This window comes from Anopheles coluzzii, chromosome 2, assembly GCF_943734685.1.
Source record: "Anopheles coluzzii chromosome 2, AcolN3, whole genome shotgun sequence".
NCBI classification, from domain to species: Eukaryota; Metazoa; Arthropoda; class Insecta; order Diptera; family Culicidae; genus Anopheles; species Anopheles coluzzii.
This window is the reverse complement of record NC_064670.1, coordinates 26,712,033-26,731,662: the sequence shown is the minus strand read 5'-3', so window position 1 is coordinate 26,731,662 and position 19,630 is coordinate 26,712,033. Positions and strand designations below refer to the sequence as shown.

Here is a 19,630-nt window from a genome sequence, read left to right as displayed (position 1 = left end):
GTATAGCCCATCTGCTTGAGGTATCTGATTTCGCGTGCGCTGTGCTGATATTAAGGGTGAATGTTTAAAAAGAAGCTTACACCAAAGATGCATTAGAAGGAAGAATATGCTGTTTTTTCTGTTACTTTTTTGTACTTTCCGGAAAGTACTACTCCTACTCGTCCAATCAAAGCTAATGGACTGCTGATTCCGTTGCTGCCCTGCACACTGCTGGGTGGAGAGGCGTAGATTTTTAAACCGTAGGTGTGAGCCTTTTTACGCTTACCCTAACGGAAGGTGGCGTGGTGTGTAGGATGTGCAGCAACGGTGACCATGTGCCGGTGCAAACATACACACACGGAAGGTGTCCAACGTCGTGAGGGACATGTTTGCCACAACTCCTATTCTTGGATCACGTACGGGAAAAGAGTTGTAAGACATGTTTTTCTAGGCATTGATCGCAACCTATAGTGAATTTATTTTTGGTACAAACCTACGGTACCTAGGTTAGAATTTGTGTTACGCGAAGCGTGAGTGAAAAGGGAATGTCATCGCTAGAGGTAGAATTTTAATAACATTAGCTCTTCATCTTGACTTACCACAATTGACGGTTGCGATTCTTCCAAGGAGTATATTTAATTCTGTTTTTCTTCACTTTTGTTGTTATTGATTTATCCTCACAGCATGATATGTTTTAGCTTAAAATAACTCTATCCTCTAAGCTCTATATTTTAGAGAATATTTAATCACAAAGAATCAACTACGGTAAAAACACATTTTCACACATTTGTATAATTGACGGATGCCTAACACACTTGCGGCGCTAACGCAATAAAAAAACGCAAACAAGCATACAGACACTTCAATTCTTCACTTACATGCATGCACTTCTCTAAGACAAACTAAACACGGATTGGTGCCAACACACACACCCAGCACATACTTGGTTGCTAAACAAACACGCAGCCAGCTTTCTGATCGCTCCGCCATCAAAACTGCATGTGCTTAGAACGCTGTTAGCTGGCGAATAATCGCATCTCACAAGGCGAGAAACGCGTCAGCGAGCGAGCACACAACGACCGGATGTGCGGCTATGATTAACTGCTACCCTTACGAGAACGGGGAGGGTAATACGCGACGGTCTGACAAAACCTACGGACACGAATACGGTGACACCAAACGAACTAACTCATGGCTTACTTGTGCTTTTCGGTGGGTTTAATCGTGTGAGAAGAGTTGCACTGGGAAATGGTTCTTATTTTAAAAAACCACCTTTTCATCCCACTAGGGCTGCTGCAAGGGTTTTGTGCTGCATCCTTAGCAGGTGACAAACTGAGCATTTCACTAGCTGCTGCGATTGATCGATCAATATTATGTGATCTCAGCATGAACTAAAGGATTAGAGGCCACTCGCTTCAAAACAGACACAAGCACTGCACTGATATCCAAACGGCACATTTTCCATCGCTTAACCGAGACCCCATTTCGAACCGCGTGTATACCCAGACTGCGCCCAGGAATTGATTCACTCAACTTCTAACACACTTTCTTTCCATCCGTTCTTATCACTCGCGCCTCGCTCACTGTGGTGTGGTGCGGCAGTGTACGATTAATTGCCGGTCCGATATCGTGAAACCGCGGTGAAACAGCTGACCGACGCGCGCTAGATGTATGCGTGTGCTTGCGCGTGATTACGCCAATTACAACCATCGCCAGTGGTGGAGCTGCTGGATGTCACGCTGTCCGCTGGATGCGATCCGTGCCGCTCGGTTTGGCCGCGTCTACTGGCGCAGTGCCGCACCGTACTGACGCGCCTAGCGAAAGTGTGAAGACAGCGTACCGTGCGCGGGAAACCGGAGCAAAGACACACCAAATCCTCCGCACTACGCCACGCCGGACGCACCAAATTTGATCAACCCGTCCACGCGGGCGGATGGATGGATGGATGGATGGAAACGCTCTCACCCGGCTGGTGGCCCACACGGAGCGGTCCCCTTGCGGTATCTTTTTTTTTTCGGTCATGTTAGCGGCCTACACTGTCCACGCCCAGGGTCCGGGTCCCGGCCTACGGTGGGATGCAAAGCGTTTGACACCGCCACACGCTATCGAGTGTGTGAGCGGTTCATTCTTCTTCTTCGTTTTTGTCAACTGTGGGGCGATTATCCAAGGGGGGGGGGGCAAGTTGTCCGGGAAACCTTCAAAACACCCGAGGACGCTAATGCCGGCCGAGGTGCGCGCAAAATTTGTCACAAACTCGTGGCGACTTGGGAATGGAGGGTGTCGCATCGAGCTTGGGTGGGTGTAAATGGGTCTGATATCCGAGAATAGTAACGGTGCGCCATCAGGAGGTCATCAGTGGACTTTAGGACGCATGGTAAGCTACACAACCTGCTCGGTAGATGTATCTGTGTGCGGTCGACTTCAAATAGGAAGTATTGACAAATTCGAATGAAACCTTCCTGTTTGGCCCATTTTGTAGAATATCGCGCGATAAAGTTGTTTGATTTTGAGGTTTTGAAGAACGGCAGCTATTACACCTGTAGGGATGGTTCCTTGGAAATAAAGAAATAATCATCGATTCATGCCCGTCTTTCCAACACACCTCACTAATAACATCAATTCCGACCGCGAGTGTATTTTTAAACGCAATTTCACACAGAATAAACGTTCGCGTCACATGTCTCGCATCTGCTCCATTGACTGCACCGGGAAAAAGCCACACGTTGTGCTAACCGGCGTGCTTTGACGCGCTCCAACACAAACGCGGCTTCTGTTGGAATTCGCGCTTCCACGCGCGATTCCCATGCGATGCATGCGACGCGGGCAAACCACGTTAAACTTTCCCTCTCACTGCCGAGGGAACGCACATGGCTTTCGCCCGGGCCGAACCACCGATTGCCACGCGGTTTCCATCGACTCGCGCCATGAACGGGAGTCCTTTTGTTTGTTCGTTTTGCGTGACTGCCCTTTGCTGCGAACGTCATCAACGGGGAACTTTGCTTGGGGACGCGCTGTCCTTGATACGCGTTCGGTACGGTTCGCTCGCGAAGGAGTGTCTGGAAATAATAGTGGCGCTTTTCCAGTTCCGCCACCGAAGGACTAAAAATAGCCCCTTATACCCGGGTTGCTTTCGGAGAGGGCCTTTTTCGCTTTCGCCACCGGCAACAAGTGGTCGGTTGAGCAACACGTGACAGGCAAGGTGTATTCTCCGGGGTGCGTTTCCACAGTTCGCGCGGTGCCTGATGGTACACAAGATGGATGTTTCGCTCGTGCCTTTTTTGTGTGTTGCTCTCTCCCCTTCTCTTTGCCGTTGCTTCGCGCACCATCCACCATGCGCTTTTCCGGGCATGAATGAGCGGCTTTTAATAGCAACCAGCACGCTTGCGGAAGCTTTTTGTAAATCGGAATGAAATTCACCTGTTTGACGTCATTACAGGAGTGCCGCGTCTGGGCCGGCATGTGCTGCGGAACGCATTTGGTGAATTAGGAATTATAAATACCTCTACCGTTACATTAGGAGTTTTCAGCACGTGAAACATTACTTGCACTTTGCGCACCTCGCTGGCCGACAATAGTGTATGGTTTCTATTTTTAAAAAAGCAACGGGAACCATTTTAGGATACGGGTGCGGTGACGTTGGGCTTTTCCGTTTTGGGAATGATAAATATAACAAGATTTATCGTTTTCTGTGTACAACATGCTTTGCCATACAAGTATCGGTTATCTTTGCAAAGTAATGTATCAGGTGCACTTTACTTTACCAATGAGATTCGAGAACATTAGCAATGGAATTTCAAGATTTGACAAGGATTTGTACAACAAGTATTTTCATCTTGCATCAGATTTTGTCGGATTAACAGATTGGCAGATAAGTCCCCGGTCTAACAAAGAAAAACACATTTTTTTGTCAAAATTCGTTTTTATTATTCAACATAGTTCCCTGCAAGAGCGATACAACGATTATAACGACCTTCCAATTTTTTGATACCATTTTGGTAGTACTCCTTCGGTTTTGCCTCAAAATAGGTCTCAGTTTCGGCGACCACCTCTTCATTGCAGCCAAATTTTTTCCCTGCGAGCATCCTTTTGAGGTCTGAGAACAAGAAAAAGTCGCTGGGGGCCAGATCTGGAGAATACGGTGGGTGGGGAAGCAATTCGAAACCCAATTCATGATTTTTTGCCATCGTTCTCAATGACTTGTGGCACGGTGCGTTGTCTTGGTGAAACAACAAAATAACAAAAGTTGCTTGACAAAAGACGCTCTGTCTCACAAACTAATTGACATACAGACGTCAAATTTTGACACAAATCATTTGAAGGTTGGTATTATATAAAAATAATATGCATTTAATACTAGCGGCGCCATCTATGCGTCAGACCGGGGACTTATCAGCCAACCTGTTATCTTGTGTCTACCGGCCCCTTGTCATACAGTGAACCCTCTCTTATTTGAGAGGCGATGGGACTGTCGAATAAGAGGGGTTTACAAATTACAGAGGTTGAAAGTGAATGAAAGGTCCATTCAAACAAGAAAGAGACAGAACATTTAGTATGCAGCCTTAACTGTTGCTATAGGAAACTGTGCATACGATTGCCAATTTGAGCATACATCATTCAATAACCATGGCAACACCATACACACATAAGAGGGACACAGATTTCAGAGGTTTTCCAAATTAGAGGAACAAAAATGTACTGGAAATCAAGGGACTGTGCAAAATGTTCAAATAAGAGAGATTTTTCAAATTGGAGAGGTGTCAAATAAGAGAGGGTTCACTGTATTTACAGTTGATTGTGAAGAGCCTGAGTTAGAGGAATGATCATTTGGAATTTTAACGTTTTTACAAACGATTCAAAATACATGATTTTTGCTTATGATAATTGAATCAAACATTTAAATGCGTGTATAACTTTTTCGAAAGTAGATTAACTGATAGATTAATCACTAATCATTTAATAAACAAACAAAAAAAAGTTCAAAGACATGCTACCAATTTTGTTATTTCCAGCCTTCAACGACTACCAAGATTATTATACTTTTGAGTTCTGACTATGTCAAAAATGATTAAAATTACCATCATGGCTCTAAAATGATGTCCAACCTTAGAGATTGAGTTAACATGTTTGGTTTAAAGACTGTGTTTTATTGTGAAAATTAAAAAGATAATGTAGAAGTTTTAGTTTCTACGAGTAGCCTACTTTCAAACAATGATAAGTATTTTTTCTTCTATCAAAAGTTCTTTTCCAGTTGTTAGCTTTTACCATCTACTAGCTATTAATAATGGTGGAGTATTTCTCAAATTCTTTAGCCGGTCTCGTAGTACAGTCGTCAACTCGTACGACTTAACAACATGCCCGTCATGGGTTCAATCCCCAAATAGACCGCGCCGCCATACGTAGAACTGACTATCCTGCTATGGGGGGAAATCAATTAGTCACTGAAAGCCAAGCCCACAAGTGGGTACAGGCAGGTCTTGACCGACATCGGTTGTTAAGCCAAAGAAGAAGATTTCTCAAATATTTTAACAAAGTTCAAAAATAAACAAACAATGTACAAATATAACATTACTGTTATTTTTAAGGTTTCTACAAATTTTACAATGATCTTTTAAGCATTACGTTATTGATGCTTTGCTTGCATAGAGTAAAAACGACCCTTCAGTATCTCCCATTCAAAACGCTCGTTGTTTGTGCAATCCCACATCAGAGAACCATTTAATCGAATGAAAAAAATACACAAAAAGGGAGGAGTCTAACGATCACCCGCAGTGTCCTCTCGGCTAAAACACGCCACCATTTACGCAAATAGAAACAAAACGACAGTGGCAAAGTAAGTGATGTGTCGGAAACGAATCAATCCTCAACCCGGCACCACTATTAGCTATTCCACCTGGTTGCATCCCACATGCCCAGTTCGGAACCTCCCACTCAGCTGCAATCAAAAGGATCGATGTAATGGCAAATAGCAAACGCTTGCTAGCCGCCTGGTCCGCTGGCAATCGCAATCGCAGGTGGATGAACCGTTCGATCTAGCTGGAAGCTGGGAAAAGCAGGACAAAACACACACAGACCGTTCTAGAGGTAGAGCACGCGCGCGATTCGTTTACTCGCCCTTCCAATAAATCCGATTAAATCGATCTCAATTGAACTAATCTCACAAAACAGAGGGACTGTGTACGTGCTCTCTGGCGCTCTTTGGCGAGCCCTAGCAGTAGAAGTAACAAAGCAGAAAAAAAATCATAACAAATCACTGAATTCGCTCTCACACACAACACCTACCCGATCTGGCAAATGGTGGAGCTAACACAAACAGCACTCATCCGACAAAAATCCATTTTAGGCAAAGCAACCAGTCCCCATCCCACTTATCCCCCCCCTCGCCCCATCACTACCAACCACGCTAGCGAGAGAAACAGGATTTTCCCTTTTTCGGTCGATCGAACTAATTATCGGCCCCAGATCGATTCCACCCACGGGACGTCGATGATAATGCGTACCCATGTCGATGTGTGCGTGTGTGTGTATTGTGTGTTTACATGGGCCCGCGCAGGAGCATTGAATGGGCCGGGGAGGGAGGATTTTGCTGTGGGTGGCTACAAAGTTATTTGATCGGCATGCCGGCCAAGCAGAGGGAAGTGTTTGCAGCGCGCGTATAGGTGCGCTTCATCGATCTGTTGAGACAAACATCACAGAAAAGAACAACGTTAGAGGACTCAGCGACAGCAAAAATGGTCTATAAATCTGTTTGCACACCCAGGAGAGGGTGCAGCATTACAACAACATTACTGTGTGTTGTTTGAGTGCATTTTTGCGGTTGAAGTTAAATTCAGTGCATCAGTGAAGGTTTTTGGTGCAAAATTAATGAGACCCCACATTGTGACAAAAGCAAAATGTATAGCAATTTTGGTTTAAATGAGTACACTATTAAATGGTACAATTAAACTGTTTGTAATGTTGGATGAAGCCAAAATGGTTCCTGAAATCACTTTCCCAAAAAGGTCTCACAAAACCCATTCACACAGCCAGTTTTGCTAGGTGTCAATGGAAAGCAGGCGTAATAATGATTCCACCCATCCAGCCCACACCTCCCCTTTTAGCACCACTTTACTACAGCAGCAATAACAACAACAACAGAAACTCTTGATCGGAAACGAAAAAGGAGTTTAATGAAACTAAATATTACAAAAGCTTTCTTGCCAATAAATTAATCATTGATTAATAAATCATTATGATTTATGACTTTTTATTCGATCGACCCGTTCTGCTTCCTACCCTCCAGTCCACCAGTCACCGGCACGGCCACCTTCCCAACCTCCCAGCAGTACCCAGTGTGCGAACGGTTTTGACAGTCAACGAGCTTGTGCCGCAACAGAGCCACAGAGCTCCCAGCACAGGCGGCAGCAGCAGCACCAGCAGAAGCCGTTTCAGCGTTTATAGCTGTGGCTGTTTCTGTTTTCTTCTTGCTCCGTTCCAAGCGAATTTGCTGGTGCAATTGCTGCGAAAACACACCGCACCACAGCGCCCCGACAGTGTCGATCTCACCCCCCTTTTCCGTCCGGGTGCACATTTCATGACTTCTTTGCATGGTTGGTTTTCAATAAAACTCGAAATGACAGGTAAATTTATAAATAATTACATAGTTGTTACACGCGTGCATACAACACTTTAGAGCGGAGATTTCTTGAGATAGTTTTGTTGATGTTGTTGCTGTTGTTGTTGTTGTTGTTGTGGTAGTTGCCCCTTTTTCGCCGTTGCTCGCACGTTCAACTCTTCAGGTGCGCACACACATTAGGCGGGTGAGTGTTTGTCGTGAGCTTCCAGCGGTAGAAACAGGACACACGGCAGTAGGTAGAAGGGACGAATGCGGGCTGAAATTGTGCAACGCGATAACCTTCCCGTTCGGGGCACGGTGCAAAACCCTCTCGACAAGGGTGTGAAATGCGGGCCAGTCCCCTTTGGTTCGGCCCCATTCTGTGTGTATGTGTGTGTGTGTGTGTTCGGCAGATCCCGCCAAAATCGAGCCCGAAACGCACTTTGACCAGCTACGGGGGAGGTCATGTCTGTTTTGTTTTTGGTTTTTGATTTGTGTTGCGGTACACGAGCACGATTAATGCCTCATTCCTAGGGAAGCATCTGCCCGTTCAGTATGGGAAAAAATAAGTTACAATAAAATACTTTAATAATAATAATTTTTTTACCAAGCATTTTACAACATAATTCAAACGATATTAAAATAGTATCTGCAGGGTAAGAATAAGAAGAGAAAGTGAAGTCGAAAACGCACTGCGAATGATTGTGCTCTCCTCATCGGATGCTCTCCCAGTTCCATCCTGCCCAAGCAATCCAACCACCGTTCGACCGCACAGCAGCAAATGGATCGACCAACATGTCCATTACAAGCAATTAAATTCCACGAAATCAGCCACTGCATGCAAATTGCAATCAACATTGTCCAGCCTTCCTGCGCTGGGCCAATCCAACCGCCGGGCCGAGCTTTGCACAACAAACACACACACACATACACACACGCACAAACACTGGCTGGAAATTGTCGACAATCTTGCAGACAACGCGCTACCGTACGGCAACAAATCCCAAGGCCGGTAGCGGCACAGACCACTTCCAGCAGGGTCGGCCGTTGTTAAGGGCCCCATGTGCGGAGCGCAAATTTTCGGTCGAGGAAGCATGCACAGCCTGGGGAATAGAGTCTTGGCAAGGTTCCAAGCGTCTATCACGGTGATCATGTGTGCATGTGCCGGTCATCGGCCAACGTCGGCCAATGGTTTAGTCCGATTTCTTTCTCGCTCCTTCCTGACTGTCAAAGCAGCGTTCGTAGAACACAGGGTCGTTGTTTACATGTGCGCGCATCGTGTCCGCGTCCATTCCCAGTTTGTGGTGGAGCAGCTAGGAGGGAGGGGGAGTAAGTTATTAGACTCAAAATCAGATAACAGTTTTCACCCGAGCTCGATAGAAGTTGTGTACGCTGGGCACGGAGAGAGAAAGAGAGAGAGAGAGGAGAGGGCAAAAGCTCTACCGGTTTGATGGAGCCAGTTGCCAGGGTAGGGACGGGGGGCAGCTGCTGCACATAACAGGAAAGAGATGAAACAGAAAGAGCCGTAATAAAATCTTTAATAATTTGCATAATTTCGCTCGAGGGCACTAAATCAATAATGAACGTGTAAGTGCCAGACTGCTTTTCTAGCCTGTCCACCGAGGCCAGGACAGGCCCAGCACACACACAGACACACACTGTCTTGACACCAGCGTTTTGGAAGGGCGCAATTTTTTGTTTTCTTCTATTTTTATCCTTTATAATTCCTCCCCACCCGCGGGGCGTAAATCGGGCTGAAAGATGATGAAAAATGCACACCGATGCACCGATGGATAGTGCCGCAAGAGGATAGGTGTGCTGTGCTGTTTGCAACAGACAACAATCGGTCGGCTCGGTGCGCACAAGCTTCGGGGCAGTACGCGGACACCCGGTACACTCGCTTCCTGTACCCTTTTGCCAAACTGTGGCCCGACCGGCCAGTTCGCATACGGTCACTGTGTAAATGGTAAATGTTTCGAAAGATCCGATGGTGCCTGGTGCTGAAGAATGCCCCCTTAGCACCTATTCAACGCAATGCTATCGCGGCCAGGTTACCAGGAACGTTCCGGGTTTGGCGCGACGGGAATGATCGTACGCGAACATATGGCACGAAATTAACATGCGTTGCACGCGATTGCGCCGCTGCATATGTTGCGGTGCTCCCGGTGACACCGTTTCGAGCGTAGGGCACAAATAAACGAATCGCTTTAGGGTGAGCCGACTGCAGGATATGCGCTTTTGGCTTAGGTAGTGCAAGTGGTAAAAATACTCATCGCCTGAGCAAAAGATCTAATTTAGGTAGTTCAATAGATACAAACATTAAAAAATTGCAGTGCTGCTCTTCCTACAAAACGTTTAATAGATTAATATTAGCTAAAATATATTCAAATATCAGTTTAAAACTTATTACCTAACGAACAACTTTTGTACTGCACAATAATTCACATTCACAATCCATGTAGATGTCAAGAATCGAAAATAGCTCGAATCGCACACCATCGTTCAATTACCGACGGGATATCGTCCAATCGAAACTCCATTTACGAATTGATTTATTTTTACACACCATTCAGCATCGCCGTCAAACCATTCCATTCGCCTTCATGGGCGGAGGGCTTCCTTTGCGTCCAAGACAAACCAAACCACCTTGCCTGCCGCGCCACCCTTCCGAAAGTATTCAAAGAATTTGTTAGCCACATCTCTCTTTCGCATCGCATGCTTTGCGACAAATCACTTCACTCAGTGTGTGTGTGTGTGTGTGGTGTGAAAAATAAAACAAATCCAAAGTAAAATCGGCGGAGCAACATAAGCACAGCATCCGCTTTGATCCTATCAACGACCAGCAAACATCCGCACCAAGGTATTGTGCAAGCGTAAAGGTGATGCAGCCGTTGACAGGGCGACAGGGATGAATCCGATAGGTGTGATTAAGAGACAGTCCCGAACAGTGATTGGTTCGTCTTTGCAAAGGCTTGCTGTTTATATCGTTTTTTTTTATCCTGGAAAGCTTGGAAAAGTGATAAGAACGAAATAGATAGCTCACGGGTGAATGAATTTAGGCGTGATTTAGCGAAAGCTTGTAATTCTTTGAAATAGTTCTTTTTCTGATCGTTTTGTATGGCTTTATATTATTCTAAGATGTGCTTAATTGCCTGTCTCGATTATGCACGAGATGTTTACATTCACTTTACCAAAAATAAGCAGTGTGTACTTTGCAGCCAACGTTGTTGATGTCGCACGAAGAATAGTTAATGAAATTTGAAGTAGGAACACACCTATTTTGAACCATTTTCATTCATTGCAAGCTTTCGTATCAAGGCAACCATTCACTCAGACTTGTTTCACATTAGAATGGTTGTTTTATCAAGCCCACTGATGTTATTGTTTCGATGTGAGATAGACAACACAGTTTTGTCCTAATTGAAGGCATCAACAAACTTGTCTTGAGTCGAACGTATCAACAAACAGTTCGTCTTCAGAACAGATCAAAATAATCACCGTTATTGGAACGCATTGATCTATTTGAAAGTGCCTAATAGATATTTCAAACAATCGCTATACATCGCGACCTGTCTACAATAACAGGAATGTTAATTGAGTGTTGAGCAGCATAAATCAGCCGATTTCAATAAACACTGCTGCTCTTGAAAACCGTTTAATTTCAATGATAATTAATACCATCAATCATACGCTCCATTCCACAGGAGGGCAACGTCCCCGGGCCACACTGTTTGCTCTCCAACCTTTTGCGTCTCCAAAAATGACTCCAACGCCGTTAGTTTACCGTCGATTAAATCATTACTTTTTCCCGATTTAATTCCACTTGGCCGGGTGGCCTGTGGCGGAGTTACGGCCCAGAACATTGTTCTCTCGCCCGGCAGTGCAATTGCACTCCATACGGGGAGGCTTGGTTTGCATATTTGACTGTCGCGTACAGGTCTTATGTTGCACTATTTGTTAGCACAACACTGACCCTGCTGCCCTGTTGGAGTGGCGGGCAGCAGTAAAGTGAACGTTAATTTGCTCCCGTTGTCCCGTGCTCCCCGGTACAGCGAAGTTGATCGGGCGGGTAAGTGCGAGCGAGCGCGCGCACGCCCGCTGGTCCCATGTGGCTAAGCAATTACTCAAAACCCCAAGCGAACCAATTGACCGCACGGTGTCCCGTCGCGACCGTAGGTGCAGTTTTGCAGTTGAATCGATCGGCAGATTTGTGAAGTCGGGTGATTCGGGAGCGACTCGCACGACGGCAAAGGGATGATTCTACTGATGTTTGAATGAATTTGTTTGTTAGTTTTACACTGTTCTAGAATCAGTAAAGTTTTCAGTTATTTATGTTGAACCCATGTTGTCTTTTCAATGGAAATTAAATACTAACTAGTGCACTATCTACGAACCAAAAAACGATTAAACTTTGTTCTAAAAGCGCTAGGTTAGAAACTAGTTGAATTCAACTTTGACTATATGTTTTATATAAAAACCTAACGTTTAAATATATGAACAAATTTGTGCTGATTGGCTATATTTAATTTATTTTGTGTGAACAAATTGGTATAAAATTTCTAATAGAGATGAACAGATCTTATTAAATCTTTATTTGCGCAGTCTCATTCTGAGTAATACATGCACAAAATAGCATAATTTGCTTTGCAATAGAACATCCCCTACGAAAGGACTCAACCACCTTAATCGCTTGCCCCCGTGAAGCAAAGAGCCAGACGCTCGATACGCTCGATCGGTACGGTAATTTCCAGTTTCAACAACTAATCGAGTGAATCGACCGCTCTGCTCGACCCTTTGGGGGAAGGCGTACAGACGGGTAAAGCCGGTCCAGCCTTTTTCGCCTCCTCCCCAATCACCGATTTGTATGTTTGGACAGGGCACGCGTAATGGCGGCGTGGTGTCTTTTACCGTCGGTGAAATATTTTAATCAACGATCTTGAAAGCTCTGTTAGAAGTCGTATTTAAATAAATAAAAAAAACCTACCACACAACGAACCCTCCGGGCGCGACGGTTAGCATTTCGCTCGCAAAAAGCTCCCTCGCCCGATCGCAGCTCAATAAATCACATTCATCGAATTCTTCCACCACTGCTTACCTGGCCAAAGTTCCGCGCCGATGCAACAGCGCCACGGCGAAATTCCAGTAGCACACCTCGGCGGGGTGGCCATCTGAAGGCCCGCATCATCGCTTAATTGGCCACAATCGATGCCAAATTGTGGACCGAATCGCACCCGATCGCAAGATGCGAAATTCAACACTCCCCACTGGGCTTAAGCCGGGGAGGGCAGAGCCGAAGCCCGAGCCGAACCCGTAGCGCACCCGCGGCCATAAACCCAACGGGAGCCATCAATACCGTACGGTTTGGACAATCACAAACTCATACAATCTCCCCATACTAAAGCTTTTTGTGCGCATTTCAGTAGCTTTCCGCAGCGACTGCGACTGGTTTATGGCTTTTCCTATGGAAGCGTTTTTCTTTCACGTGCTAAAACATTTCTGAAATGAAAAAAAGGTAATCAATGTGAATTGACCGACAGTGTTCCAAATTCGAACAAAATGTTTTTTTTTTAGCGGGGGGATGGAGGGTCGCCTTTTAAAAGGGAAACTTTGTTTGAAATGCCGACCGCCCGCACTAACCAGTGAAGAGCACCGTCGGGCACAGTTTTACGAAAACGCACTCATCGGGGAAGATCATTTTTGCATAAATCTTTAACCTGTCATCGCCGAAGTTTGATGTTTGACAGAAATGCAAACAATTCCGGGACAGCGAAACAACGCCAACCGTCCCCATCAAAACGGAACGCCGCACGCATAAAAGGAACCGCTCTCGGGTCGATCAGTATGCAGATGAACACGCTTGTACCGGAGGGGTGCGCTCACAGCACAAAACTACCCAGGCAACCGAGCCCGAGCGTTTTAAGGGATGCAACACGATGCACGTGCCATCGCGCAGGGGAATTATGCGTATGGGCACGCTTCTCGGACGCTAATCGATAAATGTCTGGGCTGGTGGCGTTGGTGGGACATTAATTCGTCCCAATTAAAATGTTATCGAAACCATAAATAGATATTCGGGGACGGCGAACAACTTCGGCTTCGAGCGGTCGAGATGAAAGCGTACGATCCTCCCCGCAGCTTACACACACACTCACAAGCGCACGGCCCCACTGGACGCAAAAGACATCTGCCGAGCTTTGTTGCCGAGATTCGTTTTATGCTCTCGCTGAGCCCGAGCGACCGTGGGGGCCAACGCGTGGATGATTAAAGGGCAGCATTTTCCTGGCCAGCAACACCAACAACACACCTGGCCAATATAATCGTGCCAATGTTTACGCACACCGCTACGATGCTTCACTTTCTGCCCTCTGCTCTTTAGTCGCAGAATTGGAACATCCTAAGCGACTCTGGCCGTGCAACAATGCACCGTTGGCAAGGAGGGCTGAGGCGCACATTGACATATGCTCATTAAGGGGTGGGTAATGAGCGTTCATTTGCTGATCGGTGCACATGCACGCGAACGCCGCTGCACCGCGAAGACCGCAATAAAATGTTCATAATATTCATTAGCCCTTTTTTGAAATTCTTTACCCCGTTGTTTTACGCTGGCTCAGACTTGCTGTTCCTTTCGCTCTGTCTCTGTTGCCCTGCTAGCTTCATTATCGTTGACTTTATCTTAAATAATAATCTCATTAACAAGATATTAAGCATAAAATTATCAGAACAGCATGGCAACATGTGAGCTTTCGTGGCTGTTCCAATTCCACCTCAGATCGTTCCATCGGTTTCTTTTGTCTCTTTGTATCGTTATTTTGTTGCTGTCATTCTTTAAAAAAACGACAATTCAACCAATACCAAATGGCTGCCTATTGCCATTGAGCGCACCGAGTGCACAATTGACACAATCAGCCACCTTGCGGCCGCGCAGTTGTCTATTAAACGTCCTCAACGTCGAACGATAAGTGAACCCATAAATATTAATTTTCTCACTCACTTTCACCCTGCTCAACTAACACACACACACTGGGCACACGGTCCTGTCTTCTTGACAGCATCCATCCACCCAACGCGCGAGAAAGTAAGAGGACAGAGGGCAATAAAAACAAGCGTAAACGATCATGAGCGAACCGGATCACTCGAGTGCACAAATGATGTGCAGAGCCATCGGCCGTGCCGTGCCGGTGTGGCTCGTGCCCAGCGCGCGTACTTCTGCGCACGAGCAACAGATCGGTCTCCTCGCCGGGTCCGGAAGCGGAAAACGGAAGGATTGAGTTAAAAACAATCGGCGGGGATGCGCCCGTCCGCTCGCACGCGCACATTCTGTCTCATTGTTTCTGGTGTTTCGGTTTCAATGATTTGAACGTGTTCCTCTTTGGTACATACGGAGCGAGACGCCTTTGTATAAGTGTCTGTATGTTTTTTTTTACTTCCATTGTTCTTCTTTGTCTAAACGAGACACGCGCAACGCTTAATCCAAATCGGATGTACATGTGTGCCTTAATCGACATCAATTGAGATTTATAGCGTTTATGATGTTTACCCATAAATTTCGGTGCTCTTCAACCAGAACGTACGAGAAAGAAGAAAAAAGGGTATGAAAGTGGCATGCACGAAGGCTGACAAGACTTCACTAGAAGGAAGTTTAACGTTCACCGGATGGCAGAATGGGAAAAACCAGCGTGTAATATGAAAGGAAATTAAATTAAGAAAATGTTTACACTCATCGATGGATATAATTTAGCAAATATAAGCCTACTGATTTTCTAATTAAATGACATAAGCTGTAATTTTTTACGCTTAGTATTGGTCCAATAGCAAAACAATTCAACAAAGCTATCTGAACGCAAAGACATAATTTTTTTTTTCAAGAAGTTTTTTCTAAAATGTTTTGAAATGCAGTATGCAAACGACGATACATTGTCGTCAATCCAATGCTTAGCTTAGAGATGCATTGCAGTTTTTAATTAACTTGAACTTTAGAATGCTCACCGTACTTCTTGTACCAGATTTATTGTTATTTGAAGTACTTACTTTTAAATGTCTTTGTAATTTATTTACTTCAGCACAACATCACAGCCAATAATAGGAATAGCGAGAGCTAACCGTAACTTTAAGCCCAAGGTAGCTGTTAATCGAAATGAACAGCAGCAACCCTCACTTCCCCATTCTTATCGCCCGTTTGCCCCCCTAGAAATCGTTTAGGTGGCAAATTTTTTGACGCATCGTAAAACCCGCTCGCTCAAACAATCCCACCTACTGTCGAGGCTTTATAATCGTCACCCTTAGGCCGCGGTAGTGACCCGAAAGGGGATGAAATCTAAGGCCCTTAAATGCCTCCCTCGTGTAATGAGCAACACAAGAAGCTTATTTATAGACGCTCCGGCTACGAGTGGCGGTCCACACTGCTACTGCGCACACCCTACTGTGACGACTCATGCCGGCCGAAGTAGGGCTCGACCTTCCAGTCCGCAACCCTTCCGGGTACGGACGGCCCAAAAATCTATTCCTCTCCATCTCCCCGCCCTTCAAAACGGAGTGCTTGGACTGGATTGCTTTTATTTCCCTAAGGCAAAACCGTTTGACGATACCGCGGTTTTATTACACTTTCGCAGAATCTTCAATCTCGCTTTTGGTTTTCTCACTCTTGAGCTGGAGTGAGGAAACAGCGCACGCCGTACGCACTTCATATTTGGGCTCCTTCAAGTCTTGGTGCCGTGGTGTTCGGGTCAGCGTTAATGCTGACGCCAAGCGTCTTGACTCACACATTTTGACAGTCTATTAAACGGAGACCGCAGGGGGAAGCCTTAAGATGATGGCAGCTCTCGGCGGTGCCTTTCGAGCGGCCAGTGACGAATAGGGGGACGTAGACGTAAAAGTGTTAAATAGCGAATAACTTTGATTTGATGATGGATGAGATGGGGCCGACAAGCGATGCAGGGATGTGTTCGTACGCTGACTTGTGTGGCTTGTGTGAGGAGAGAATAGACCGAAAGGGGAAATGCCTTGGCGTGACTTCTTAAGGAATGTTTTTGTTGTTGTTCATTTTCGTCCAGCAAATAATGTTCATGCTACCATGCCGAGTGGGGAATGGGCTGTCGTAAAGTGATGCCATTATCTGTGTAATGGATTAGATCAACGAATTTCTCGGGATGACCCGGACACCAAGTTTCACCAAGATGCAGCTGGTACTGGGAAGTCATTTCAGGAATAAAAACTTATTGGAGAAGTTTTGAACTTTGGCTGCAATTGGACTGACTACACTCCCCCTCTGGCAAACCGCAGAGACCTCCAATGCCCGATGTTTAGCGCTCGTAATCCTATGCCGTCCGGTGCTTTGCATTTGCATAACATGGCCTTGTTTTACACTGACCATTTGCCACCGTGCATTAGCCACTGTGTAACCCAAACCGAACAGGGAGAATGATTAATTTGCGGCTTAAAAGCTTTCTCCCATGCGCCCAGACCAATCACCCGAGGTCCCGGGAGGGTGCAGTGCAGACTTCTACACAACCGGTACTACCAGCGAGATGGAGCCCGCTTCGGCTCTCATTTAACCATTCCGCTAGCGCCCTGGTGACACTTTACAAATTCGTTGACTTTCCGTGCACTCGCTGCGAGCCGCCGGATTGTATCAGATCTTGAGCGCCTGCACAGTGTGGGCCACCGGCGCCAGTCTCTCTCCAGATGGGGTAAACGGTGGCCCCCGGGACACTTTGACACCTGTCGTGCGGTCGCACGACACCTGACACTTGCCACGAGGGTACTGAATTGGGAACGAGTTCTTCGAGCTGGTGGCAAAGGCTGCACGGAGATGGCGCCAGCGTGATTACACGGTGGCTCTGTTTTTTTTCTCTTCTTTTTCTTTCATTTTCGTTTGTTACGTTCAGCGTCAATGTGATGTCGTAGGGAATTAGAGGTTTTAAGACTCAACAGCCATTATTTTTAAGTTGGACGTGCAATCTACTCAATACCAATGCGCTTTGATTTAAGATTTATTCAAATATGGGAAGAGCAATAATTATGACGCAATGTGATTATGTTCTGCATTTCTGAAACGGAAGTTTTCGTTAAGAATACAAACAGTACAACAAAAAAGCGTTTCTAACATAGTGCTATAGAAAACGGTTGAAAGAGCTAATTGGTTTTCGATAGAGAAAGTTTTAAGTCAGCCCCAATGGACAATATCCCTATAGATGCGATACCCTCTGGGACCGTGAGATAATCCAACACATTGACAGTAGAAATGTGGTTGTCCTACTTTGCTAACGCCGCCTTACAATTTCCTCTCGGCCGAGCTATCATAAAGAAACAAACACATGATTATCAGCCAGCTCCACCCTAATTGGCTCTAAGCAGCCAGCGCCACAAACGCACTTGCATTAGCACTCATTACGGTGCTCAATTAACGCAACGCGTCCGATCGGTGTCCATTGAAATTCTACCGATGGAACAGCTGTCCCACCAACCTCATCTCATTTCCTTTCACACACTTGCCAGGCATCACCGCCACGCTTTTACGCCCATTTTTTCCCCGTGACATTGTCCACACCGCCTGGGAAATGAATGCACTTCACCGATGCAACTGACTTAATCTACGCCGAACGGCGCGGCCTCGGCAGAAACACTGTCACTGTGGGCTGCGCTGCTAGCGGGCACGAAAATAATGTCCCATTGTGTGTGCTGCTGGTGCTCCAGTTACGGAAGGATGGAAAAGGGTTTTGTCTTACTCCAAAAGCGGCCAGATAATTCACTCCCGCGATACGGTACCGGCAAAGGCAAAGGCTCCCTTGTCTATCCAGCCGGGCAGTTAGTCTAGGGACCTAACACAATAAGACACCACTCACACTGGCGGCATCATTTGTTTCGGATAGGGACCGAGGGTGGCATGTGGGGCTATGTGTGCAATTTCCTTACACCCCGCATCACAGAACGGCACCCACTATTCACTACCCAGGAAGACGGCGCGCTCCAGAATACCGCTCAATGCGTGCCGATAAGGTATCTGAAAGAAACGGTCCTTCAACGCAGCAAATGAATACAAACAATCATTGCATCTGGCACTGGTAGCCATGCAAAACACCTGCAGAAAGGGGAAGGAAAACTAAGCTCGCCGCCATACAAAGTCGCAAGGGGTACATCCACCGGGCCGGATGATATCGGTACCATCGGCTGCAATTTAAAATTGTCCGCGCTCTATTAATGGTCCCCGTTCGCACGGGCTCGCTTTTGCTAGCACTCTCGTTCACCAGTTCTCTTTCTCTCATCCCGAACTCGAACCGTAATGGTCAGTATGGGTCACTTGAAAGGAAATCCCGGCCGCCTGCAGAAGCGATGAAGCCGCCGCGATACGCGCCAACCCATTGCGCGCCGGTGCAGATCTGTGATCTGTGAAAGGGCGGCATCCGTAAGTGTTTTTTTTGCTTCCCCCGCCAGTAGGTGACCGACCCACACCGACACGCGCGGTCGGGTTGAAGTTCATTTAAGGTAATAGCGCTATTTAATTTAATTTTATACTTCCCTTGCAGGTTTGTGGTTACGGTGCTGAGTGTTCGGGTGAAAAGATAGAGCAAAAAAGAGTGTTAAACACAGAGAGAGAGAGAGAAAGAGATAGAGAGAGATAGACATCAAGGGAAACGAACACTATGGATTATCCTAATGCCATATGAAACGGATACGGATAATGGTTGTATGAGACAGAAACGTTAGTGATTTCCAATGCACATTGTTAAAAGTACAATCAAATGCTTAAAATTGATGTTTTTTTGAAAAATATCAGTTTAGAAATATGCGTTATGTAAATATAACTAGATACATGAAATGGTTTTTAACAGAAAAAATCAAAGCTAACTAGTTTAAAGCATCATTTCAGAAATAAATTACTGTCTTTCATTCTTTATTTTGTACATCTTCCATTATGGTACATTATGATGACACTCTCCAAGACACTGCCATCCCATACTTCCTCGCTCACTTACATACTTTAATTCAATTTTCCCAACCGTTAATCGTTCGCCATTGCACCGCAAGTCTCATTGCGCCGTCTGTTCCCTTACAGTGCGCACT

General features: G+C 45.9%; 1 protein-coding gene across 1 annotated transcript in view; it reads right to left on the bottom strand.

Annotated features, from left to right (window-relative positions):
- The window catches only part of LOC120949357 (dendritic arbor reduction protein 1-like), a 73,935-nt gene extending 71,784 nt beyond the window's left edge, over window positions 1-2,151 (bottom strand). The window contains exon 1 of the mRNA XM_040366619.2: window positions 579-2,151. The gene's annotated coding sequence lies outside the window, so the exon portion shown is untranslated. The remainder of the gene's footprint in view (window positions 1-578) is intronic.
- Window positions 2,152-19,630: the final 17,479 nt, after the last annotated feature.